At 38.1% G+C, this 27,109-nt stretch overlaps 1 protein-coding gene and 1 pseudogene across 6 annotated transcripts in view; both read left to right on the forward strand.

Moving 5' to 3' along the window:
• ARHGAP15 (Rho GTPase activating protein 15) overlaps positions 1–27,109 on the forward strand; it is an 826,255-nt gene that overhangs the window by 774,039 nt on the left and 25,107 nt on the right. The window lies entirely within an intron of this gene.
• On the forward strand, positions 9,967–11,819 carry LOC110207151 (inosine-5'-monophosphate dehydrogenase 2 pseudogene; annotated as a pseudogene).

The raw sequence follows: 27,109 nt of genomic DNA on the forward strand, positions 1-27,109 counted from the left end.
AGTAAAAGATACCTTAAGACCTCATCAAGATTTTTAGAGCCTCATTTAATGTTAGTGTCAGGGTTGTGTGAGAAATAATTAATATAACAAAACAAGGTCTATTTTCCCATCGATTTTTGGGAATTTATGCAGGTAACTCATTAATGCTAGAGGGGATTCTGCATGTAAATCCCAGTGCCTCAATAAGGAAATGGAACCCAATGATTTTTCCTCCTATAAAAAACACAAACAATGACAAGTATAAAAGCAGATAACCTGAATATCTATATAAACGGCAGCTCTATGGCTTGTAAAAGTTTTCCATTTACATCCTGTCACCTCTTCTTTTCGCAAGTATAAAAGATGGGATGATTATTTCAACAAACCTACCCATATAAATCAGTGTAGTTTTGCTGTGGGAAGGCTAGGAGTTTAAGGCATTTAATATTTCAGCATCTCCAGATTATCACCAAGATCCATTTCTTTTTGTGGTCAAGTGCATGATTAGCATTGTGACAGGATATTGGCCATTTTCTTATGAAGATCTGCAAATCCTTGTAAACAAATACCAGTTGGAAAAATTAAGAACAAGCCTGCGGACTGGAATGCACCCTATTTGTAATGGGAACAAAAACCTGGCAGTCAAATCTAAAGAAAAAAGCTAAATCACAGCAGAATGACCTACTTTAAGGCGTTTGCCAAAGAGACAGTGTTTTTAGACAGCTCTTCTGAAGTAGCGTCTTTCTGTCTATGCCATCTGCAGATTTATTACTGTGCCTGAAAAAACAACCAAAAAAAAAAGCCAAAAAAACAAAACCCAACTCTGCTGAATGATACTGAGCCTGGTCTATAGGAAAGATTCCAGTATTGTGGGCACCACACCCACACCTACTGATGTGGTCCAAGGTTTTGCTTTAGAGGCACCTAATTAAGAAACCCTGACTCATTTACATGGAGACGTTTGATCTAAATTACAGTCCAAACCGCACCAAATTAGGAGCATCTGTGAATGTGAAATGTTTGTTCCCTGTGACGGGGAGAACAGGGCCAGCTCTGGACGGCACATGTTCAAGTGACGAAAAATATTTCACATGTAACGTACTTCTGAGACCCACTTTTCCACTAATAATTCATAGTGAGCCTAACCAGTATCTCTACTTCCACAATTATTTCAGGCTGTGAAAAATTATGTCACTTTCCCCCCCCCCCTACAGCTAGAAAGAGGTAGGAGACCACCTACTTTGTTTGTTGTCATTGATAAAAAGACTTAAAAGACAGCCAATGGCAAAAAAGCCAGTCTCCTTAGAGTGGAGGCCTGTCACTAATTCCCTCTGAGCAAAGGGATCCCAAAATGCAGAACCCAGCTCTAAATGGAAGCATCTTATGAATCCTGGATGTGACTGTCCCCCTTCTGTGCTCAGCTTGTGTTTGCTCTCAGCTCAACTCTGCCTCCAAAATCCCACAGGTCTGTTCCTCAGCGTCCGGAAAAGGCAGCTTAGAGGGCCAGGGCATCAATAGGTTAAAGTTCACATTGTTTCAAACTGCAGGGCTTTTAAAAACACTTCACTTCACTTCCATCAGGTAAGGTTTCCAGGAAGGTGAATGGAAAACATTTCTTCTGGTAGGCCTATGAGCCATACTTGACCATAAGTTAAATGAAAGGATTCTATTTGAAGCCCAATAAATGGTGTTTTATGGTTATGGTCAAACTTAAAACTGCACTCTGACACCTGAAGGTCACTTTACCTTGTATTATACCATATATCACGTATGTTTCAGCTGGAGCCGAAGGAAAAGGAAAGAAACTTCAAAAAAAAAAACACTGGCTCCTTTTGTCTAAAGAGGTTTCAAAAATACATTTATCTGATATACTATTTTTTTTGTAGTAGCTAGAATACGATTTGAATATATTAATATTTTCAGCAACTGAGCTCAGGGAGCCCACTTAATAACTTATGCATGGATACATAGATATACTTCAGACAGAGGTAAGGTTTTTAGCTCTTATGTCGGTAATACTTAGAAGGATCGAATGAAAGAGTCTGTTATTTCATAGTCTTTGTTGTGGGCATGCATTGTGATGGTATGGAGCCAGTGTTCTTTTTGGTTGTCTACGCAGCCTGGATTCAATAAGCAGTTATATATGCATATTATGACAATGTGGTCAAAGAAACCAGATTTTTTTTAACTATACCTTCAAGTGCCTATATAGCATAAAATCTGGTCCTTATTTTTCTTGACCTCATTAAATATGTTAACATATTCATAATTTGATACAGGTTATGTTCATTTTATAATTAAAATTATAGACAGGGTTGGAAAAGCAATAAGATTGCACTGAATGGAAAATATTTATCTTTTTCTACATTAGACTATGGCTCAATGTAAATCATAAGCCTGGGGAAAGGATAATCCCGGGCCAAGGGTATGTCATATGCTGCATATGCTAGAAATTGCTCATGTTTCATGCCAAAAGTAGATTTATTTTACTCTACAACCAAAACTGAAATTAATATTTTTAAAGCTTACGTGGTTTTCTCTATGTAATTGTCAGTGATTTTTCCATAAATAAGAAATAATACCTTTATAAGGTCTCAGGAAACAAGAAGCAGCTTGACTCCTCACTTATCTACTTGTGAGACTGGGAGGAAGTAGTTACAGCAAGGACTGTAAGTTTTACCACAATGCCCACTAAGGAGCTTAGTTGAGCCTTTGGGGACCCACTCTGTCTAGAGGCAATTATGTCTCACTCTCCATTACTGCAGTTCTACATTATGGGCAGATAATGCAAGAGATATTACTTTAACAATAAAACATTGCACTTACAACCACACCTTTCAACTCAGCATCTCCAAATGCTTTAAAAACCATTATTATTTTTTATTATTTATTGGTGGAATCCCAGCAGTCCACTCAGCATTCTGAAGTGCAAGTGAAACCACAGACTCTGTTGGCTTTGGGAGGGAGCGACCTAAGGTACGCAGACACTTAGTTCCATAACCGGCTCTCCACCCCTTTCGCCCCAGATGTACAAGTTAAAAAAAAATCACTTAGGTGTAATGTGAGATTTGTAGATCATAGGATCTTGGATTTAGAGCTGGATGGGTCCTTAGATGCCATCAAATTCAAGCCTTTAGTTATACTTATGAAGAAACTGAGGCAGACAGAGGTTAAGTGATACGGACAGACAGTACCCAAGAAAAGATATGAACTTGAATCTTCTCGACTCAAAACCAAGCACTCTCTCCTTTGCCCCTCTCATTTATCTCTACCTAAAAGACTTGAGAAAAATAATTTTATTTCAAGAGAGGGATTGCAAAGAGAATAGCAAATTCCATGGGACCAAGGCCAAAGCATCACATTGGAATGGAACAGAATCAAAAGAAAGAGCAAGAAAAGTAATGTATAGTTATAGGCAAAAGTGCAGAAAACGGAAATCAGTAGGTCTAATCACAAGCATCAACAATAGTCATCTTTAAAGGGGTTATTAAGTCATCAAGGAAATGGGAATCAATCATTCTCCACTTATTGTTCACTTATTGTTCAGCAATATCATTGCTTCCTAGGTCGATCTTGCTTGACCTTCACCTTAATACAGTCTTTCATATAAGTTTAAAAAAAAAAAGTGAAAGGCCTTAGAAAAGTTTTCACTTGCCCACCCACATTTATGAGTGTAGCTGTTGACACTTTCCCCTCCTACGCATCATCATTTTAAAAGGTTTTTTAAGCACTTTTTTGAAGGGGGGAAGGGAAGCACTCTGTTATGTAACTTAAAAAATAAGTTAGATATATTACCTGTTCTTTTAAGAAATTATCACCAGAGTCTCCAGAGAAAGAACTGATATTGTCTGAATACAGACTGAAGCATACTGTTTTTCACTTTCTTTCTTTCTTTTTTTTTTAGTCTTCTTGTACAAAATGACTAATATAGAAATGTTTTAACATGATTGTACATGTATAACCTATATCAGACTGCTTACTGTCTCAGGGAGGGAAGAGAGGAGGGAGAGAGGGATAGAATTCGGAACTCAAAAAAAAAAAGCTTAAAAATTGTTTTAACATGTAATTGGGGAAAATAAAATATTATTTAAAAAAAGAAATTATCATCTAGGACACATAACAATGATGCAGGTATATTCAAGATATGCATTAAATTTGAAAATGAAATATTTATAAGCAAAAGGTTAAGTACTCTTAGAAGACTCACATGTAGGGGAGGGGGGAACATCTGAATTCTAAGAGTTATTATTTGGATAATACTCTTCCAGTCATGGGAATGAGGAGACTGACTTCAGAGAAGAATTAAAGGTAGATAGGGATCAGAACTAGCTTGTGATGTCATTGGTATAGGAACTCCCAGATTTGGAAACTCCCTCCACTGTTACAGGTTGGTGCCTTCTCAGCAACTTAGAGTATTAGAACATGGAGGTTTTAAGTGATTTGCCAAGGGTCACACAGACAGTACATGTCAAAGGAGGGAACTGACTCATGTGTTCCTTGCTTTGAGTCCAGCTCTCTCTCTACCATGCCAAAATTCAGTAAATTTACCTTAAAAAGCAGTTCTAAAGTCACTCTTGAACATTTGGGGCCACTGGTCCATTCAGGAATTCTAGGGCCCTAGTTGGAAGCTCCAATCCATTCTATTTTTATTTACCCCTTAACTATTTCTAGTTCAAAATTCCCATGTAGGACCTTTTTTGGGAAGAAAAAAAGAGATATGTAAAAGAAAAATGGGAAACAGGAGACCAAAGGGTCTGATAAACATAAGTAAAGAGAGTAGCAGAAGCTGACTATTTTGCCTCGATGCATAAAGGGACATTAAGTCACTATAAATAAAGTCTCCTTAGAGTTAAGACTTTTGTTTATTTGTCTTTTAAAAAAAACAATTTGGCAGCAGTTTTGAGGATTAGATGGAATGAGGCTATAGGAATAAGGATTCAGAAAATATTGTGACTGCACGACTTTGATTTAGGCACCATATTCTATGAGCCCATTTTTTTCTATTCCCCATATCTCCAGGCTAAATGCTAAGGGACCATGGTCACCCACTGTAATTACATGCCACTTGCCTTAGTTTGGAGATATGGCAAATCAAAACAGAGATTAGAGAATCATAGATTTAGGCCTGGGAAGGACTTCAGGGACCATCAAATCTAACCCTTTCATATTACAGATGAGGAAACTAAAACATGTGGAGGTTAAGTGACTTATCTAGGGTCATACAACTAATAAGTCAAATTAAGGCAAAGATAAGTATCTAAGATGGAATTTGAACCCAAGTCTTCCTGACTGTCCAATTTTCTATCCATGAGGGTATTTTGCAGGTATATTAAGGCATATTGCAAGAAGCAATAATGTAGGGAAAAGAATGCCAATCCTGGAGAAGGAAGACTAGGGTCAAACCTCTAATACTTCTTAACCATGTGACCCTGGACAAATTGATTCACTATATCTGTGAAATTGCAATAATGATATTTGCACTAACTCAGACAGTTGTTGCTGCGACAGCATGCAGTAAAAGCATTCAGCGCTAAAGAAATGAATTATTATTCAACCTAAGAAAACTATGTTATTTCTTTTCTTTTTTTGCTTATATTCATCATTAAAATGGGTATCTGCATGTTGGATTTGGAGTCATACCATATGTTTTCAAATTCTAGCTCTACCATTTACTATCTGTATGACCTTACAAGTCACATAATACTTCAGTTTCCTCCTCTATAAAATGAAGTTGGATTATATTGTCTCCTCCAAAGCACTTTCCGACCCTAAATGAGTGATCCTACATAGACATGGTATAGATAGATAGACAGATAAGATAGACTCCCCATAAAGGAGATATACTCTCCTTTATAGGGATCTTTGAAGATTTGATTGTATAATGGCTCTAAGGTACTTAAAACCACTCAAAGGAAAAGGTTATGAAAACAGAGAATATTTTTTTTAACATGAGTAAACTGAGGCACTGAAAAAATCATTTGGCTCATGAGAGATGGCACCACCCATAAGAGCAGCACACAAGGGCTGGCACATAGTAAGGGTGTAATAAATGCCTGTTGACTTGACTGACAGAAACAGAGCCCAGAACGTCTGGCTGTCAATCCAACCCCCAAAAGCTTTTCCATTTTAACAAGAGCTCTACTAGGCCTACGCTTAGTTCTACTTGGATCAAACCACCTCATTCTTATTTTGTATTGAGATTTTATACTTATATCCAGCTGAGAGTGATGTCTCTTTAAGAATGTTGCCCCTGAGTCTTATACCAGAAGTATTAAGGCCTCATAGACATGAGTAAAGGGTTGTTTGTTTTAATTCTACAGAATTTTAGTCCAACCAACGCCTGAGCCAGGCTTTTAAAAAAAAGTATTCATAGTATTACTATTCTGATGTGCAGAAATTTTGCTATAGACATCTGTAAACCTAACTAGAAAACCTGAAGGACTAGTAGAAAGATAACAGAGTCTGACCTCTTCTCTTCTATCCGAGAAAAAAAAATGAAAGAGTTTTAGCATTAGGTAGGAAAGTAAAATAGTTCCATTGTTAAGGAACCTGAGGTTAGGATTTTTTTTTTGAATTTCCAAACCTTGGATTTGGTTCCAATTGGATAGAACCTTTCCTAAGGTCATTTTCCTATTCAAAAAGTGAATCTTTTTATTGATTTATTAATTAAGAATATCTTCTTATTGTCTATAACAGAAAGTTTCAGTTTCTTCATTTTTTAGTTTGGCAGTCAAGACCTTCCACAGTCTGCCCCTATCTACTTTCTAACCTCGCACTACATCCCTATTCCAGATACACTGGCTTATTTACTATCTCCCCCAACATGTCATGCTTGCTTAGACTGCCCACCCCTCTCTTTTCCACCTTTCTGCATTTTTTAAAGCAACTTCATATGTTACGTATCTACTGAAGTTTTCCATGATCGCGTTAACTAATCTATAAGATTTTCAGAGTTGATCATCCACCTTTGGTATCTACCTGATTTGCCCAACTCTCACATGTGGTTCCAAGAAGCTGTAGCATGCACATTGGCCATACCCAGATAAAATCATCTTGGTAGATGGGCTAAACCAGGCTGAGGATAACCAATAGGCCTCAAATCTGTGGTAGATTCAGGGGGGTGTCTAAATAGAAGGATGAGAACAATTAGTTCCAATGACCAGGAAGTCAACTGAAGTAGGTGCCAAGGTCATCCACTGCATCCCCAGCTAGCCCTTCGAATTCAACTTGACTTTTATCCTGCCATTGGACTTTGATGGCTCAGGAAGAGAGTGAGGCTAAAGACTTTGTGCAACTCTGCCTCACTTACATCTAATTCATGCATAAGTCAATACATTACCCCGTGATGTCATTGGTCCTCTTGGAAAACCAAAGATAAATAACAACTAACTCACAGTAATTACTCCTACCATTTATTTGACACTGCACTATAGAACATATTGCCTTCCAATAATTCATCTTGTTAGTTATCTAATTCATGTTGTTATATAGCTTATATTTATGTGATATACTATGTGATACCTAGGTTTTAAGTTTCTTGAGGCAAGGACTATGTATCATGCTTCTTTGTTTCCCCCACAGTATATAGAAATAATACAACATATACAGTAGGTGTTCAATAAATTTATCTTGAATTAATGAATAAACAATGCGGAAAAGATATTACAGCCAACTTATCAGCTGTGTACACTGGAGTATAGACAAGTAATCAGGGATACCAAAAATGAGATAATGAACAGGTTAATCCAGCTATTCTTTTGGTAAATATTAAGCAAAGTTGCTTCTGAGATGGGAGCAATTTGTGCAATTTTACTGATAACCACAGGTTACCCAGAAACTGGGAAACTGCCTGATCAAACACACTGCAGGGTGGGCAGAAGCAAACTCCCAAGATTTGCCAGATTCCGTGGAAGCATAACCAACAACTTTCCTTTTATACTGGCAAAAGTTAGACAACCACATTGTCATTTTAAAGAGAAAGGAGAAAAGAAAATACTTAGTATTTCTGAATGTTACTAGCTGTGGCCTTTCATGGTGTAGGAAAAGGATCAAAGCTCTATGAAGCTCATATTTAAAACCCGACATTAGTCCCTCATCATAACTAACAGTGATGTGCATAGATATGAGCCATAATCTAAATAATGACGTAGCTATGTGGTACACTCTGTGCCCAGAATCTGAAAGACCAGAGGTCAAATCTGACCCCAGGTTCTTACTAGCTGCTCGATGCAGAACAAGTCACTTAAGCTCTTTTTGCCTGGTTTCTTCAACAATAAGGAGGAGATAATAACAGCACCTACCTTGCAAGTTGTGAAAATCAAATGAGTTAACATTTCTAAAAAGTGCTTAGCACAGTGTTTGGCACATAGTAGGCTTTATACAAGTGCTTATTCCCTTCCCTTCCCCCTCCAGATTAGTGTCCTCTGGGTGGGGCATAATGAAGTGCCTAGAATTTCCCATTAAACAAAGGCTTAGCATTAAGAAGGCATGCCTAGCATAATGGTGTAGATAGGTTTCAGAGACTTACAACTCTGACCATTAGAACTGTGCTGTGCAGAGAACATCAGTTTCCACCTATTAAAATTCAAACTTCTCAACTTAGTATTTAAAGACTTTCATAATTAATCAACAAGCATTTACTAAGCACTTACTATATCCTAAGTACTATAGTGGGGGAGGGGGAAGAGGAAGAGAAAGAAAAAGAATATCTGCCCTCAGGGAGCTTACATTCCATCAAGGGGAACTCATAAGTAAATACAAAGTTATGAGGAAGGGGAAAAATGGGAAACTAGCTGTTGGAGAATCAAAAAAAAAAAAGCTTCACGTAGAAGGTGGCACCAGGGCATGGGAGATGTAATGTCATGTGAAGAATAGTAACTAGACATAGTAACAATAGTAACTAGAAGAGACATCCTTGAGAATGAAGTCAAGCGGGCCTTAGGAAACATACTAAACAAGGTTAGTGGAGGTGATAGAATTCCAGCTGAGCTATTTAAAACCCTAAAAGATGATGCTGTTAAAGTGCTGTGTTCAATATGCCAGCAAAATTGTAAACCACAATAGTGGCCACTGCATAGGAAAAGATCAGTTTTACATCCCAGTCCTAAAGAAGGGCAATGCCAAGGAATATTCCAATTATTGAACAATTGCACTCATTTTACATGCCAGTAAGGTTATGTTTAAGATTCTGCAAGCTAGGCTTCAGCAACATGTGAATCAAGATTTACCAGAAGAGCAGGCTGGTTTTTGAAGAAGCAGAGGAATTGGAGACCAAATTGCCAAGATTCACTGGATTATGGAGAAAGCAAAGGAGTTCCAGAAAAACATCAACTTCTGCTTCATTGACTACACTAAAACATTGACTGTGTGGATCACAACAAAATGTGGCAAATGCTCAAAAGAGATGGGAGAGCCAGATCATCTTAATTGCTTCCTGAGGAACCTGTACGTGGCCAACAGTTAGAACCAAACATTGAACAACTGATTAGTTTAATATTGGAAAGGAGTACATCAAGGCTATATATTGTCACCTTATTTATTTAACTTATGTGCAGAGCACATCATGAGAAATGCCAGGCTGGATGAATCAGAAGTTGGAATTAAGGTTCCTGGAAGAAAATCAACAATTTCAGATATGTAGATAATACTATTTTGATGGAAGAAAGTGAAAAGAAATTAAGAAGCCTCTTGATGAGGGTGAAAGAAGTGAGTGTAAGAGCCTACTTGAAGCTTAACAAAAATTTTTGAAAAATGAAGATCTTGGCAATTGGTCCTATCACTTTCTGGTAAATAGAGGGAGGAGAAAAGGAAGTAGTGTCAGATTTTATATTCTTGGGCTCAAAGATCACTGCAGACAGTGATTGAAACCATAAAATCTCCTTGGAAGGTAAGCTATGACAAATCTGTATAGCATACTAGAAAGCAGAGACATAATCTTGGCAACAAAGGTTCATATAGTCAAAGCTATGGTTTTTCCAGTAGCAGTGTATGCCTGTAAGAGTTGGATTATAAGGAAAGCTGAGTGCCTGAAGAATCAACACTTTTGAATCCTGGTGCTGGAAGAGACTTTTTAAGAGTCCCTGTGCTCTTCAGGAGAAGCATCAAACCTACGTGGCTCTACCCTGGTCTCCCACCACCTCCTCCTTCCTCCCTCCACATCCTGCCCTGGCCATGGCAGACTATCTCATCAGTGGCAGCACTTGTTACATTCCAAACAATGGGCTCACTGCACAGCAACTCTTTAACTTTGGAGTTGAGCTCACGTACAATGACTTCCTCATCCTCCTGGGCTATATAGACTTCACAGCAGACCAAGTAGACCTAACTTCAGCACTTACCAAGAAGATAACCCTGAACACCCCACTTGTTTCATCCCCAGTGGACAGTCACCGAGGCTGGGATGGCCATAGCCATGGTGCTGACAGGGGGTATTGGCTTTATCCATCACAACTGCACCCCATAATTCCAGACCAATGAAGTGCACAAAGTGAAGAAATATGAGCAGGGCTTCATCACTGACCTGATGATGGGTCCTGAGCCCCAAAGATCGAGTCAGAGATGTATTTGAAACCAAGGCAAGGCATGGCTTCTGTGGAATCCCAATCATAGACAATGGCAAGATGGGTAGCCGCCTAGTGGGCATCATTTCCTCTCATGACATTGACTTTCTCAAGGAAGAGGAACATGAGCATTTCCTGGGAGAGATCATGACCAGGTGGGAGGATCTAGTGGTGGCTCTTGCAGGAGTCACACTGAAGGAAGCCAATGAAACCTTGCAGTGGAGCAAGAAAGGGAAGCTACCCATTGTGAATGAGGATGATGAGCTAGTAGCTATCATTGCCTGCATGGACCCGAAGAAGAATCGGGACTACCCACTGGCATCCGAGGACACCAAGAAGCCGCTGTTGTGTGGGGCAGCCATCAATACCCATAAGGATGACAAGTATCAGCTTGACTTGTTGGCCCAGGCCACTGTCAATGTGGTCATGCTGGACTTTTCCCAAAGAAACTCCATTTTCCAAATTAACATGATCAAGTACATCAAGGAGAAATACAACAACCTCCAGGTTATTGGTGGCAAAGTGGTGACAGCTGTACAGGAAAAAAACCTCGTTGATACTGGAGTGGACGCCCTGACAGTTGACATGAGCAGTGGCTCCAACTGCATCATACAGGAAGTGCTGGCATGTGGGCAGCCTCAGGCAACAGCTGTATATAAGGTCTCAGAATATGCATGGTGCTTCAGTGTCCCCATCATTGCAGATGGTAGCATCCAAAACGTGGGCCACATCACCAAAGCTGTTGCCCTTGGAGCTTCCACAGTGATGATGGGCTCTCTGTTGGTGCCCACCACAGAGGCCCCAAGCGAGTACTTCTTCTCTGATGGGATCCAGCTAAAGAAATACTAGAGGGTGGGCCCCCTCAATGCCATGGACAAGATCCTCAGCAACCAGAATCATTACTTCAGCAAAGCAGACAAAATCAAAGTGACTCAAAGGGTGTCCAGCCATGCAAGACAAAGGGTCCATCCACAATTTTGTTCCCTACTTGATTGTTGGTATCCAGCACTCCTGCCAAGATATTGGTGCCAAGAGTCTAACTCAAGTCAGAGCCATGATGTACTCAGGGGAGCTAAAGTTTGAGAAGAGGACATCATCTGCTCATATGGAAGGAGGTGTCCATGGACTCCATTCATACGAGAAGCAGCTCTTCTGAGAAGTGGCCTTGTTTGCTTTTACTGCCTCTCACCTCTCCCTCTCTAGGTTTTTAAATAAAAAGCTGGATATATACATACACATATATGTATATAAATGTATACACACACACACACACACACACACACACACACACACATATATATAAAGAGTCCCTAGGACAGCAAGGAGGTTGTCAGTCAATACTTAAAGAAATTAATTCAGGCTATTCACTGGAAGGTCAAATACTGAAGTTGAAGCTTGAATACTTTGGCCACATAAATGATTGGAAAAGCCCCTGATGTTGGGAAAGATTGAAGGCAAAAAGGAAAAGCAGACAGCAGAGGACGAAATGGCTAGATAGTATCATGGAAACGATGAACATGAGCTTGGACAGATTTTGAGAAATAGTGGAGGATAAAAAGGGCTGGCATGAGTTGGTCCATTGAGGTCAGACGCAACTGAATGACTGAACACCAGTCTCCTCACCTCCATCTTTTAGAAGCCCTAGCTTCTTTCAGGGTCATATGCCATATGAAACCAAAAGCTTTTCCTCTTGCCCACCACCTACCGCTCCAGTTGTTACTGCTCTATTAGCCCTCAAGTTATCATGGATGTGCTTCTCTATTTACATAATGCAGCCTCTAGCAGAATGTAGGCTTCTTAAAGTGAAAGATTACTTTTCATTTGTCTTTTATATCCCCCAGTGCTTTGCACATGATGAACACGAAATAAATGAATGTGATTGAACTGAATCAGATTAAATTTAAGGAAGCCTTAGGTGCCTGTAGTTATTAAGGTACAAGTCATTTGGATCCCACAAGTCTGCAATATCAAAATCAGGATAGGTTTGGAGGGGTGGAAGAGTGAAATGCAGAGGACTCTTATAGTAAAGAGAGACCTATTTGACCATCCAAACTACTGATCTTTTTTTAAAACATTTTCCCCAGCCCTAGTTCCATAGGAAATTGTTTGAAAAACAGGACTGAAGCTAGAAATACAATTTTCCTGAAGTTGCCTACTCAGTTAGTAACAAGACAATTAAAAAAACATGATCCATTTCTGCCAATCCCCAAAACACAAGGCAGGACTTGTCCTTTTTGCCAATATAAATACTGTTTTGTTTCCAAACAAAATGGAGACTCAAAAACTACTTCTCTGGCAGCAAGTGTTATCACATGTACCTCTAAATATTAGTCAACAAAACACCTGTCCAAATGTTAACATTCCCCACCCTTCCTACACCTCATTTGATGAAGAGAGGCAACAGGAAGTAACCCAATTCATCTTGTGCCATATTTGCACTAGGGTCTTTTCTCTATAAGGAGATCTCAGGGACCTCCAGAGACATATACAGGAGGTAGGTGAACTTTGAAGGATAAGTCCAACCCACCTTTTTTTATAGATATGGAAACTAAGGTCCCTTTAGTGGGCAAATCTCAGAAGTTAGAAGAATTCATCTTCCTTTCTGCTTATGAGCTCCTTGAAAGAAGGAATTTTTTCACTTTTTTATTTGCTCCTCCTGAGTTTAGGACACCGCTAGGAGGTACTTAATAGCTGCTTGTTCATTAATTGATTGGAAATTTCTAAGGGAAAATTCTCCGAGGCTCCAAAGAGGGTATTGCATCCTACAAAGCCTGAGAGAGGGAAAAAGGGCAGATTGCATGAGAATATTTTCCCAAAGTACTTTGATATCCTTAGAAGTAAAGTATCATGGAAATGTGAAGCTTTTTTTGTAATTATAAACAACATCCATCATTTCAGTTTTTTTAAAAGATTCATCAAAAATAATCTTGCCTAACATTTCTCTTACCATTTTCATGAACTAAAACCCAAGTTCACAAAACCAAGAAATTGAAAAGAATCCTTTTAAAGTAGTTTGCTTCTATGCTAGTCTTTCTTCTTGAGTGAGAACATTTGTTTTATTACCTTCATGCCTTTCTCAAGTTGCCAGGCTGACTAGTCTGTAGCCTGGGAATGTAGAACGTACCTTGGTTTAATCACATAGGCACAATGAAGGCCTCCTGAAACAATCCCAGCCTTTTTCCTGTCAGCAATTGCCAGAGGGCGAAACAAAGGGTGAAGGAGATCCATCATGAAAAGTCCAGTGTCAATGTGCTCTCCCAATTTATTTATTGACCTTCCATGCCCAGCCATACTCCTGACCCTCATGAGATGAAGCCTAGAGGGGAAATGGCCCTGAGTACCAATTCCGATATCCTGTTGTTCTGTGGTCTAAATTAAGTGCTAATTAATTACCACTGGCATTTTTGGCATTGCCTGTCAAATTGGATTTAGGGATATCTTTTCATTATTTAGACACAACAAAAATCACATGTCCCCATTTCCTTTTCTCATACCACTGTATTTTAAAATTCAGCAAATGTATCTATGACCACTGCAGGTAGCTTTCAAATATAACAGACAGGAATCGGTATTGTCAATTTTGATTAATAGTCCTTCATTAATAAACATCCTGTTATTCAGCCTCCACCTGCAGTTGCTGATGTTGCCTGGAATCAATTAACTCATATAATTTGATTTATTTTACAAAGACATTTTTGGATGTGCTGTGCTGATGATAAAGGTTCTATATTAGCAGTTCTTGATTGCAAGTTAGATTGCACCTGAATGGATTTCTTTGTGTGTGCATGTGTGTGTGTGTGTATGTGTGTATGTTGTGCAAGTGGGTGGTAAGGAAATGTTGTTTGAGGAATTCTTGAATTAAAGAATTAATTTTAAAACTTAGTGGGGGGTTTTCCTCCTGAATTTTCAGACCTAGTCTAAAGACTTCTGAGATACACAGGCCCTGAAAGTTGTGGGGCCTGCCTCTAAAACAAACCAAAATTTATTAATCAGATTAGCTAGTCTGCCAAAAAATCAAGGAATAAAATAGCAACATCCTGGGCAAAAGTTACAAAGCCAACCAAGAGGATACTATTCAGGTCCAAATATAATTATCCACCTATATTTTTTCCTCTTCATTTAAATATCCATCATCACTATGACGTTTAGATCTAGTTTTAAAATCTGTAAAGCACTGTAAGGGACATTATCTCACTTGTCTCACAATTCTATGATAAGGAAGACACTAAACGTATTATTATCTCTATGTGATGGAGAAACTGAAGCTCAGAGAGGTTGAGTAACTGCCATGTTCACAAAGCTAATAAGTGTCAAAGGTGAGATCTGAACCCAGGTCTTTATGGTTCTAAGTCCAATACTTAATCCACCAGGTCAAACTGACTCTCTCATAAGCTACAGTAACTGAGTCATTCCACTGGATTTCAATTACGAATTAAATAACAGCACTTCAAAAACCTCTATTTTGTAGGTTTTTAGGAATGGTAAGATACAGTGGCAATATCATACTTCTAAGGAAATCACTGAACTTTGTAAACATAGTATTTCTGATCTTCAAAGTATTCTTGTAAGTAGTCCAAGGAAATGGAAACCAAGTCATAACAAACGACAATAGAAGAGGCTCTTTCTAAAGCTCAAATTAAAACCCTCTTCTCCTGTTCCACTCCACCACCACCACCACCATCCCCAGTCCTAGGTTCTCACAAATAGATGGCATAGCAATAATATTGATGGAGCCAGATCTTATGGGCTTACTCCAGATTTCTAATTGCTAAACTTTCAGTGTAAGCATTTACACTTCAGAAATGGACCCATGTTACCAAAGAGGGCTTGATTTATTGGGATTTTTTAAAATTATCTAAACTTAAGAAAGTGATAGAAAAAATGTAAATAATGCAGATTCAACTTAAAAGTGTCATGTGTACATTTATTTTTTCGGAGAGCAGGTTAATAAACATTTATCAGCACAGTCTTGAAGCATAATCTAAAGCAGTGACTTCCAATCTGTTTGAGTATAAAGATTCCTTTTTAATGTAAAAAAAGACTCTGAGAATCCCAATGTGAAAGTTGTTATACTCAATAGATTTGATTGATTGGGAAAGTTAGTTCTGATTCAGTAATATCTACATCCCAAAGCCCACTGAGATGAGACTCTCTTCTCTTTAGTAAAGATCAATGTGACTTTGTTGCCTTTGGGAGCTCCCTCATCTTTATCAATGCAGATTGGCAGCTATGGTGCTCTTGATAGTATTAGAAACCAGCTGGGGCATTGACTGATGAAGTGATTTTCCCAGGGCCATAATCAGTAAGTCTCATTGGCAGAACTTGAACCCTGGTTTGATCTGACTCTGAGGCTCTATCCATTACACCACACTGCTCCTCAATTACAAATTTGTGATTTATTAGACGCAATTGTTGCTGTTGCAGTTCATTCATGTCTGGCTCTTCATGACCCCATTTGAGGTTTTCTTGGCAAAGTTACTGGAGTGGTTTGCCATTTCCTTTTCCAGCTCATTTTTATAGATGAGGAAGCTGAGGCAAACAGGGTTAAGTGACTTGCCCAGGGTCACACAGCTAGTAAGTATCTGAGGTCAGATTTGAACTCAGGAAAATGAGTCTTCCTGACTCTAAGCTGGGTACTTTATCCATCATGTCATCTGTGCCACAATAGCATCTACCTAATCTAACCTGATTAGCAACATGGCTGGAGTAGAAATAAAATTAAAAAATCACACAAACTACCTAGGTCACTAAAAATTATTCCTGTTGCCCATACTAAGATCCTCAGAAGAAAAAAGAAAAAAAGAAGTAAGATCCTCAGTCCTTTACCATTCTGGCATAGGCAGTGGGACCTCTAGGTCAAAGCACATGGCGTAGCTCCTACTGCTTTCCAGGGTAGTTGCCCCAATTCACAGTTCCACCAACATGGCATTCCACAACCCTTCCCACATTGCTTATTCCCATATATATGGGAAATACATAATAAAATTTTTCCCTTAATTATTCTCCCTTTAATAAAATGATTTGTTCTGTGAAGTTTGGATTCAGTCAAAGGCCTGCACTTGAGGACCTAGAGGGCCACATGTGGCCTCCAGGCCCCAGGTTCCCCACCCCTGGTCTGTATCATCAAAATCCAATCTTTAGATTTGTGTGAGCCTTTTCTGACCTTAGCAGTCCAACCTGTTTGACCAAGGCAGTACAACTCAGTAGGAAGAAGACTTGGGGTCAAACCCCACCTCTGACAGTCACTGTGTGACTTAAGGTCAGTCATTTAACTTTCCCAATCCTAATTTACCTCAAATGCAAAAGGAAGGAGTTGGATTACTGGCATCTGAAGACCCTTCTAGGGATTAATGAAGAATAATCCTTATAGAAGTTGACTTTATTTCTTTGTGACAGGTCAGAATTTGGTATTATTGTTTTTATTATTAAGGCTTAAATTTTTTGCTGTTAAATGAGAATTTCAAGTTTAAGAATTATACCTTGATGAGAGGCAACAAAGTCCATAAACATGGACGTTATTCTTTAGATTTCTCCCCCCACTAAATTCTGAATTGAATTAGTTACAGAACCTGTTCCATTTTGAAAAGAACACAAGTTGTGGCAAAGTATGTAAATCATGCCCTAACAGCTCCTTGGTGAAGCATAAGCCTATTATTGCATTCTTTCCCTGAACACCCTCAATAAAGAATATCTAATTTTAAAAAAAGATAATTTAGAAATATTTTATGAGATTTTCTTTAGTGACAAAAGTATGATAAATGACAATTGCTACCAAAGCATATGTAGTTTATATCCACAGTTTGCAATTAGAATTCATTAGACACAAGAGCTTACAAAGAACATTGATTTTAAGTATAGTTATATATAAAGGAAATGCAGAATATTAAATGCCAAACTTGCATCCATGCAGCATTATGATTATAAATGTAAGCATCAAAAAGTTAAAAAAAAGTTATGTTTGCCGCTACGCCATCAACTATTAATGGTACCTGTATAGCAGTAGGCTAGACTCAGAGACACATCCAATAGAAGCATCTGTTATAGTAGGAGCAACTTTTAACTGTAGATTTACTCAGTTTTACTGGTCTACTTCAGTATAATAATCTGGATTGTGAACTCAAAGTTCTCACTAATTGCCATTCACCAAAAGCAAATCAATGAATCTATGTATTTTTTTGGTCTTCTGCTTATACAATACTTTGTAGTTCATTCAATGAACAACCATTTACGAAACACCTACTATGTATCAGACATTACTAGGTGCTGGAGATACAAAGACAAAAATGAAATAGTCATTGCCCTGAAGGAGATTCCATTCTATCCAGTTAGCAAAGTTGTCGATGGCAATACTCATGAATTAAAAAATGCTTAGAAAATTCAATTTGATATTACTAGGTTCTGTTTCTGCTTATGTGTATGTTTTAGGAGGAACAGCAATGACCTTAGTTAATGCAGGAAGCCTCCTCTCTCTGTCCTAACCTGGGGATCTGGAGAGCAATCTCACTGGTACAGTTTTACAGAACATTTCAAATATAGTCCCTTTAAGAAAGTTGACCTAAAAGAAATGTCAAAAATCTCCTACTGAGCATGCTCACACTGATTATTTTAACCTTTTCTAACTTTAAAAATATATCACCATTTTCTTCAAAAACTTGGCTTCCTTTCCTTTCCTCAGTGGTAACTAAAGTAGTGCCAAGTTGGATGTTTTTAGCTTCAGCTATTTCAGAGCTATATGTGATCCCCCACCCCAAAAGGTTGGAATACTTTTTTTTCCCCAGAGTGAAAAAGCAAGCATATGTTTTTAACACTCACATAACTTTACAAAAAAAAAAAGGATTGAAGTTAACATTCTGTAATATCCCACCTTTGGACTCATTCTAGCCATAGAGTAGGGAATTTAAGTCTGAAAACTTGGGGACGCATATCAAAGAAACTAATATGGGGACTCAAGCTTCCAGAAGTGAAGTCCACAGATTATGTTTGTTGTGTGGAATGCTATGGGCAACTTAAAAGTCTGCAGCTATTGTTTTAAAGATGGCGGCAGAGACACAGTGAGTTTGGAGTATCGAGCAAGATGGACCACACACAAATGTAATTCCAAAACATCAAAAGAACATAAAATTCATACTTAGAAACATTGGAGCATCTTGAATACATTTTTTTTTCCTAGCGATAAATGATGTGGAGAATTAGAAACAAAAATGACCCTGGAGAGACTTAGTCCACCTGATGGGTTGATTTTTCTCTTCTAATTTAGACAAACAAGAGAATAAATGATGTAATATGAGAGGTGGAGAGACCAAAAAATATAAATGATTTCCTCAAAGTGGAGTGTAATGAAAGATTGACTGAGCTATCTGGATACCCAACGAAAGCTATATCTTCATCACTGTTTGTTGGAAAATCAACCTAAAACATCTCTACAGATTTGCCTGAGTGTTGCCACTAAGACATCCCCTGAAGAGTGCAGAGGGTGCAGTTTCAACAGCTTCAATTAGTAGTTTTAAAGATAAGCAATAGCTCTGCTTACTATAAAGTAGCTATGCCAGTGGACCCCAACACACTGTGAACCTGGATAGAAAAGTTTGTTGGGGCAGCTAGGTGACAAAGTGGCTAGAGCACAGCCCTGAAGTCAGGAGGACCAGAGTTCAAATCCGGCCTCAGACCAAACACTTGACACTTACTAGCTGTGTGACCCTGGGCAAATCACTTAAGCCCAATTGCTAAAAAAGAAAGAAAAGAAAAAAAAAGAAAAGTTTGTTAATGTCTTCATATAAATACAGGAGTATTACTCAGTCCCATTTTGAAGTAAGTGGAAACAGTGGATCATGTTGATGACTCTATGCTATGCCAAGGGCACCATTGTAAATAAATGCACAAAGTCTTACTAGACAGCTGTGAGTCTGGGCCTCCAGAGCTTATACCAACCAGGTTTGGAAAATTGACAGAAAGCAGGAATTATTAAGATGAAAAAGCCCTGCGATCCAGTCAAGTCAGAGGAACCATTAAAAGGGAAGGTAAGATTTTGAGAAGTGGTGGAGACTCTACATGGAGTTTCCAAATCAATTGTTCTGAATGAATTGATCAAATCGTCTGATTACTTTGGAGCTATGAAGAGATAGAGTCAAAGTCTTTTCCAGAAAACAATAACAGAGTGATGATTATAGCTCTGGTATCAAGCTATTTATCAGCTTCTGAAAGGAAACTCATTCCCAAACTCATTACCTGGCCAGGTATTTTAAATGATCATCACTTACAAACCTCTAGGTTCCAAACAAACTGGCTTTCAGAATGTAATAGAATATGATTGTATCATAAGAAATAACAAAATTAATAGTTTCAGGGAAAACTGGTAAGATCTCCATGAACTAATGCAAGATGAGATGAGAACTGGGAGAGACATTTATATAATACAGTATTACAGGAAAAAACAACTTTGAGAGACTTTAGAACAATATTGCTGTTACTGTGTATGATGTTCTCTTGGTTGTGCTCACTTCTCTCTTCACCATTTCATGCAGGTCTTTCCATGCCTTTCTAAGATCATTGAACTCATCATTTCTTATAGCACAGTAATATTCCATCACAATCATATACCACAACTTGTTCAGCCATTCCCCAATTAATTGAGATCCCTGCAATTTCCAGTTCTTTGACTATTATAAAACACAAATTAAAAATAAAGGACATATGAAGAAAGATGCTGTCAGTATCCAGAGAAAGAACTGATAAATAGAAGTATGTATGGAATAATTTACACATATGTATATATACATATACACATATATATGTATATACATATACACATATATACATATATGTGTGTGTGTGTGTTTGTGTGTGTGTGTGTGTGTGTGTGTGTGTGTCTAATGGTAGCCATCTGTAGGGTAGGATGCGGTGGGGAGAGGGAAGGAAAAAATTTGCATGATAACTTCTGTATTTAAAAGGAATAGCATGTTGTACATAAGAGATTTGCAGTTTCACGTGCAATCATCTTTTTTATTATACTATGTTATGGAAATGCTTGTTTATTTATTTCCATAAATGAAAAATTAAATAATTTAAAAAAAATTTTTAAAGACTTTAGAACTTGGATCAATGCACCAATAAACTATAAGTACAGGGCCCTGAAAATAAGTACAGGCCTCCTGCCAGAATAATGATAAATTAAAATACAGAATGAGACATGTTTTGGGGTATGGCCAAAGTGGAAATTTGTTTTGCTCAACTATGAATACTTTTCTGAGGGTTTTATTTGTTGTTTGTTCAATAGAGGGCAGGCAAAATTCATTAATTAATTATTTTTAAGACTGATTTTTCCGGAGGCTAAAGGCAATTGTGTGGTTGATGATGCTATATGGCTGTTACCATGCCCTGATTCACTACAGCCCTTTTTTCCCTTCCAACTCTTCTGATGCCCATTTGTTTGTTGTTTTGATTACATTCCCTCACTTCGTTTAGAGTCTCTTCATTTCCAATAGCTCTTCCCATTATTAATTCCCTAACTACACCTTGCACTACTCTCTAACACTTACATTCATCTTTGCCAAGCTGGCTTTTAAGATACTGTTGCCCTAATTTTTGGGCAGCTAGGTGGCACAATGGATAGAGTGCCAGGCTTGGATTCAGGAAGACTCATCTTTCTGAGTTCAAATCTGGCATCAGACACTTATTAGCTGTGTGACCCTAGGCAAGTCATTTAATCCTGTGTGCCTCAGTTCCTCATCTGTGAAAAATGAGCTGGAGAAGGAAATGGCAAACCACTCCAGTATATCTGCCAAGAAAACCCCAGGGGTCATGAAGAGTCTACAGGACTGAAATGACTGAATAACAACAACAGAAGCCCTGACTTTCCCTCGCCCTTTGTCTTTGCCCTGCTTCCCTAATCTTAGCTCTTGGTCAGTCTTTCTGTGCTATACTGTTGCCCTTGTTCCTGGGAGACTGAAAAGTAATTATAGTTAAGCAAAATTTTGAAACAAGAAAACATTAGGACAGAAATAGGGACTGGATCTGTGATTTTTATTGATACAAGGAAACTTCTTCTTTACCAGCAGAGGTAGGCACCTTCTCTTCACTTTATGTCTTAGTTGCCTGGGGCAATGGTGTTAAATTCAAATAGAAACAGGGGCTACAAAACTGTATATAAACACCCCTGGGAACCATATATTGACTTAGAAAAACACATATCAACATTATCAATGTTCCATTTTATTTTTATTTATCTTTTAAATGTTTCCCAATTACATTTTAATCTGGTTCCAGAGAACTCAGGCCTTTTGAGGCCTGGTATGTCTTTGACACCTCTGGCCTACAGTAATTAGAGAAAAAAGTGACTGGCTCAGGGTCACATAGTCCATATGTGACCCACAAGAGGCAGGATTTGAATCCAGGTTTTTGTGACTCTGAGTCCAGCTCCCTATCCACTCCATCATGCTGTGGGAAAATGAATTGAGAAATTAAGAAAACTGTAAATAAAGAAAGTAAAACACTGAATAGAGCAGCTCAGAATTTGTTTCCCTCCACCACTTGTCTAAAAATTAAATGCTAATAAGAATATGATGAGATAAAAGAAATGGAAGGAATAAAATCCAAAAGAGCAGATAGAGGACAATGTAGAAAATGTCTAAAAGGAACCAGATCCTCCTAATGCTTAAGCTTCTCCCTTTAGTAAATTAAGGACTTCTGGCAGCTTCTACTAGCTCTTTCAGATCAGCAGAATTGCATTTGTAACCAGCAGTTGGTGATTTAAAGGGTAATTATTCATTTTATGAATTATCTAGTCTATCTTCTGCTTAGGATTCACCTTTGGTTGTGCATCACTTGTATATCCTAAAGTGTAGTCAGAAGAATAATGAAGTGACGCTTAAGTAGATCAAGATTGCTGGTATTAGCAGTTCTGATAAAGTATTTAGAGTAAAGATGGTTTAAACCCCGTAACCAAAATGAAACATAGGTTCTATCTGTGTATTCTGTTCATCCACATGGTCCCTTTACCTTGGGGTCATTTTTCAATCATATCCAATTCTTCATGACCCCATTTGGGGTTTTCTTGGCAAAGATACTGGAATGGCTTGCCATTTCCTTCTCCAGCTCATTTTACAGATAAGGAAACTGAGGCTAACAGGGTTAAGTAACTTGCCTAGGGTCACATGCAGCTTAGTAAGTGTCTGAGGCCAGATTTGAACTCAGAAAGATGAGTCTTCCTGACTCCGAGCCCAAAGCTCTATCCACTTCACCACCTAGCCGCCCCTTGTATTACCTACCAATTGTCTAAAAGGGTTATACAGGACCATAACATAAAGAAATATGATTTTCCCAAGCTATAGACCAGTCTCTGAAGAAATATAACTCCACCAAGATGAAAAAAAAAGTTTAAAATGTTTGCCAAAAGTAATGAGGTAAGGACACAATAGAAAAATAAATAAATAAAGGGGGGGGGAGAGAGAGAGAGAGAGAGAGAGAGAGAGAGAGAGAGAGAGAGAGAGAGAGAGAGAGAGAGAGAGAGAGAGAGAGAGAGAAAGTTAAAGGAGAAGGCTTTCTATCATCAGTTATGTACTGTTTATGAGTCTAACACAGTTAGCAAAGCACGTTGCTGTGCTGACAACGTTTGCCCTGCCTTGTTCATCAGCTGGTGAATACCCCTACTTTGCAGCTAAGCCAATCATCCATAAAGAAAAGTACCATAAGTAATAATGAGAGCACATTTGTGTATGTTGAATAGCAGGAATTCTAATTTATCATGACATTTTATACTCAGCTGAAATGAACCAAACTGTTTAAACAAATTGGGTTTATGTAATCAGTAACTTTGTAATCCCTCTAGATGGGGCCTTGAGGAGAGGTGCATTGGAAGAGCATTCTTGCAGATATAGATGATGAAGTTTTGTTTTTTTTTAAATTCCTACTTTTTTGACAATGGACTTTTGATTATATATCCCCAAAACAAAGCCTGTCACCTCAATGATGATTTGCAATTTTACCATTTCAGGAGCTGAATGTTCTCTTTCACTGACTGCCTGTTCAGTTTGTATATGTTAAGGACAAGAATTCTTCTACTAAGGGGTGCCGATGGTACTTTAACCTTTTCCCTGACTCCTGGGCCCCTTTGTCAGTTTGCTGAAGCCTGGGGACCCTTTTACAGAGTAAGGTTTTATTTAAAAGTCCTAATTGAAGGAAATACTAAATTTTAGTTAGAAGTTAATGAAAATAAAGATGTGCTTTTTTTTTCCTTTCCAAGTCCATGGATCCTCTGAAATCTACCCTAGAACCTCTAAAGGATCTGTACGAACCCTTAGTTTGACTCATTAGCATTATATAGTCACTAAGTTTCAATCCTGTTGTTTTTGATTATCAAACACTTAAAACTTAAGCAATTAATAAATGCTAATCATTTCAGTACAAGGTGTCTTAAGGCAGCATTCCTTCAAACCAAAGCTAAGCTTGACAGGGTCCCTCTAGTGCTGGCAGCTGTAGGCAGATGGATAGAGGCTAGACTTGCATTCAGGAAGATCTGAGTTCTAAGCTGCTTTAGAAATTTACTAGCTGTGTGACTCTGGGCAAGTCACTTAACTTGTATCTATTTCAGTTTCCTCATCTATAAAATGGGAATAATATAGTACCTACCTCCTAGGGTTTTTATGAGGATAAAATGAGTTAAAATATGTAAACCATTTAGCAAACCTTAAGGGACTATATAAATACTAGGGCAAGAGAGGTGAGGAGAAGGAATAGTTCTCCATTCTCCAACGCACAATTGCTTGAAGTGTCAACCTATACTTTACTCCCACAAAAGGTGTCAACACCACTTAGCTCACAGTGAAACTTTGGAGGAAAGCTCACTAGAAGAGGCTAAGCCCTGTGCTCAGCCTCTAAAACTAAAATCTCTGCCACAGTTTTTTCTTTCTTTCTTTCTTTCTTTCTTTCTTTCTTTCTTTCTTTCTTTCTTTCTTTCTTTCTTTTTCTTTCTTTCAAGGCAATTGGGATTAATCGACTTGTCTAGGGTCACACAGCTAGTATGTCAAGTGTCTAGTCAGGTCTTCCTGACTCCAGGACCAGTTCTCTATCCACTTCACCACCTAGCTGCCCCTTAGATAGTCATCTTTCTAACCTAAACTAATCACTTAACTCCTCACTGCTCCAGGCAACTCTTCTGAGATCATAAATTGCAAAGTACAGACCTCCATTGGTAGGAGTTTCTGGTTGTTCCCAACACACAAAAACCACAGCTTCAGTCTCTATCCTTACCCCTTTCTAAACTAATTCCTACATTTTCTTCTTTAAAGAGGCAGAGCATATAGGTTTAAAGTCCACCACTGAGGTGTACTACCTGTGGGACCCTGGGCAAGTCACTTAACCTAGAGAAGGCCTCAGTTTCCATATCTGTAAAATGAGAGTGTTGAACAAGATAGCTGCTGGGTCCCTTCCAACTTTATATGATCCTAAGGTTTTCATTACATTTACCTAACTTTATTTTGAGCAGCTAGGTGGCACAGTGGATACAACATAGCTGCCTAGATTCAGGGAAACTCCTCTTCACTAGTTCAAAGCCAGCCTCAGACAATTACTTAGCTGTATGGCTGTGGGAAAGTCACTTAACCCTGTTTGCTCCAATTTACTCATCTGTAAAATGAGCTGGAGGAGGAAATGGCAAAGCACTCCAGTGTTTTTGCCAAGAAAACCCCACATGAGGTCACAAAGAGTCCGATAAGACCAAAAAAACAAACAACCACCACCTTCAGAGAGATGGGAGACTGAGGATGTGGCACACTATATAATGACAAAGTTTTCTTTTTTTTCATTTTAAAATTCTTTGTTGTAAGGGATTGCTTTCAGGAGGGAAAGGGAGAGGAATACACTGGAAAATTTAGATGGTGGTGGTGATGGTGGTTATTTGTCCTTCATTCTCAAAAAGGACCATGACATCAGGAAGACAATGCCATGACTTGCAAGTGAATTGGATTTAAGTGAGGGAGGGCTGTACAAGGTCACCAGCCTCACATTCTTCCCTGGAGCCATCTGGGTCCAGTGGCAAGGTATAGATCAGAATGACTGGAGATGATCCCCAGAAAATTTATGTGATGGAAAAATCAAAAGATACCAATAAAATAATTTTTAAATTACATTTAACAGAAGAGGATTGTAGGCAAAACCCTACATCATATCACTATAGCTCTCCTAGTTTGATGTGGATACATTAATATCTTGGATAAATTATGTTCATTCAATCAGAGCTGTATCTATCTAAAATTCTCCATTTTACATATAGGGTATCATGAAAGATTTTGTCACATGCTTTGCCTAACTACAGATAATCCCTTGATCACCTAATCTAATAACTTTGTCTCAAAAAGTAAAAAATAAAAGAGAGAGAGAGATGACTTAGTGTCACATAACTTGTTCTTAGTGAAACTATGCTGACTCCTTGTTAGTACAGATTTTTCACCAATTCACAAACCACTTTTCTATGTGAGCTCCATGAAGGCAAATACTTTTTTTTCTTTTCCTTTGTATCTCTAGCACTCAGCATACAATAAGCACTTAATTAACATACATTTATCACTATAGTTTGTTCTGAAATTCTGCCTGGGATTAACAACAAATTTAATAGTTTATAGTTTGCAAAATCTCCCTTATTTTTGAAAATTGCAACATTTATTTGTCTCCTCCATACTCTTCCAGCACCTTTACCATTTGTCACCAGTAGTAGGACATCTCTCACACCTTAGAGTTCTTTCAGAACCCTGGGACATAATTTATCTAAAGAGATAATTTGAATTCATTTAGCGATGCTAAAGTGCCCTCTTTATCTCTTTCCACCTATCTTAAACTCGAATTCTTTCCAACCAATGCTTGCATTATTCTTTCCATTCTGATGCTCACTCTCCTTGCAAAATAGCAATTATGTGATGGAAAAATCAAAAGATACCAATAAAATAATTTTTAAATTACATTTAACAGAAGAGGATTGTAGGCAAAACCCTTCATCATATCACTATAGCTCTCCTAGTTTGATGTGGATACATTAATACCTTGGTTTTTCTCATTTTCTTTATTGTCCATTAACTTTACCCCTATGTGTTTCTTCTTTCTTTTCTTATTAAACATAGAACAAAATATCTATTTTTTGTGTCCTTGCTATTTTTTGTTCACAAGCCTCAGTTCATTCATTCCGACTTCCCTTACAAGTCTATGGAACTCTACTCTCCTAAAATCTAGAGTTACTATCTGACCATGTCAGTCTTCTTCTCCTTAATTGTCAAAAACTCTGGAACAGAGATCCTCAACATTTTTTGTGTCAGAATCCCTTTAGCTTTACAGTGAAGCCTGTGGATCCACTTTCAGAATAATATTTTTAAAAGTATAAAATAAAAGAAGGAAGGAAACCAGTATTTATTAAGTGTCTACTATGTGCCAGACTCTGTGCTAAGTGCTTTACAAATATTATCTCATTTGATCCTCAAAACAATCCTGGGAGGTAGGTGTTGTTATTATCATGATTTCACAATTGAGGAAACTGAGGCAAACTGAGGTTAAGTGACTTGCCCAGGACCACACAATTAGAGTACAAGGCT

This window comes from Phascolarctos cinereus, unplaced genomic scaffold (assembly GCF_003287225.1).
Source record: "Phascolarctos cinereus isolate Bilbo 61053 unplaced genomic scaffold, phaCin_HiC Scaffold_726;HRSCAF=1367, whole genome shotgun sequence".
Classification (NCBI taxonomy): domain Eukaryota; kingdom Metazoa; phylum Chordata; class Mammalia; order Diprotodontia; family Phascolarctidae; genus Phascolarctos; species Phascolarctos cinereus.